At 37.8% G+C, this 1605-nt stretch overlaps 1 pseudogene; it reads left to right on the forward strand.

The window, feature by feature from the left end:
* Positions 1-742: 742 nt before the first annotated feature.
* On the forward strand, positions 743-1451 carry LOC101578237 (annotated as a pseudogene).
* The last annotated feature ends 154 nt before the right edge of the window (positions 1452-1605 follow it).

Here is a 1605-nt window from a genome sequence, read left to right on the forward strand (position 1 = left end):
ATTAATCTTAGATACCTGGGGCCAGGGAGATAGCTCAGTAGAGTAAGCGCTTGCCTGGCAAGCACAAGAGCCTGAGTTCAGTCCCCCGATAAAAAAAAAAAATCTTAGATACCCATTTTTTTGGGTTGTGCCTTTTGAATTTTTGGGGGCCTGGTTTTTCTAGCTTTCAAATTTACTATTCCAAAATCCAGTCATGTGCAGTGCAAACTGAATCTGTTCTTTTTGATGTCTTTTTTTTTTTTTTTTTCCAGCACTCTGGATAGAACTTGGGACCTTGCCCTTGCCAGGCAGAGGCTTATGCTGCTGAGCTATTTCTCCAGGCCCTGGGGCCTGCTTTTAAAAAATTCTTTATATACTCTAGATAGAAGTCTTTTGTCAGGGATACTTGGCTAATTTTTTTCCCCAATTCTTTGTACTCTGTTGGTGATTTATTTTTATGTGCAGAAACTTTTCAAAAAGATCAGATCCCAGTTGTTGATTCTTTGAAGAATTTCCCGTGCAGTTTGTTTTTTGTTCATGAACTCTTTACCTACCCCTATGTCTTCAAGATTTCCACCTACTTTCTTCTCTAGAACACTTAGTGTTTCTGTTTTAATATTTAAATGTTTGATCCATTTTGACTTTAGTTTAGTGCATGGTGATAGACATAATTTTATCCTTCAGCATGCGGAGAGCCAGTACTAGCAACACCATTTTTTTTTTGAATTTTTAAAAAAAATTTTAGTGCGTCCTCAAGATAGCGGAGTCCAAGGACGGTTGTGGCTCCGGAGAAGAGGCTATGGGGAATGGGCGGCGGCGCCACCTGGGAATTCCTGAGGTGTGTTTGTGGAAGATGTAGACGCATTTATGAAACAGCCTGGGAATGAGACTGCAGATACTAAAGAAGCTGGATGAACAGTGCCAGAAGTAGAAGTTCATGGAACTGAATCTTGCTCAAAAGAAACGGAGACTAAAAGGTCAGATTCCTGAAATCAAACAGACTTTGGAAATTCTAAAATACATGCAGAGGAAAAAAGAGTCCACCACTTCACTGGAAACCAGATTCTTGCTGGCAGATAACCTGTACTGCAAAGCTTCGGTTCCTCCTGCTGATAAAGTGTGTTTGCGGGTGGGGGCTAATGTAATGCTTGAGTACGATATTGATGAAGCTCAGGCTTTGCTGGAAAAGAATTTATCAACTGCCACGAAGAACCTTGATTCTCTTGAGGAAGACCTTGACTTTCTTCGAGATCAATTTACTACAACAGAAGTCAATATGGCCAGAGTTTATAATTGGGATGTCAAAAGAAGAAATAAAGATGATTCTTCCAAGAGCAAAGAATAATACTAGCTGGCAATTAAAAATGTGACTCAGTTTTCCAAACGTGTAATGTTAAAATTCCCCAGCATTTTTCCTTCAAGATTGACATAACTTTGAGTGTTTTTTTTTTTAACAAGAATGATTAAAACTTTAAAAACCCCACCATTTTATTTATTTATAAAAACAGAATTAGTCTCAAATACTTTATGAAATTAACAGTATTTTTTCACATTCCAAGTGAAATTAATAGTGCTTTCCTCTTTTGTTTTCCATCAGTTATAAAAGCAACTCCTAACTGAAATCAG

The sequence above is a fragment of the Octodon degus genome, unplaced genomic scaffold, assembly GCF_000260255.1.
Source record: "Octodon degus isolate 3935 unplaced genomic scaffold, OctDeg1.0 scaffold00279, whole genome shotgun sequence".
Classification (NCBI taxonomy): domain Eukaryota; kingdom Metazoa; phylum Chordata; class Mammalia; order Rodentia; family Octodontidae; genus Octodon; species Octodon degus.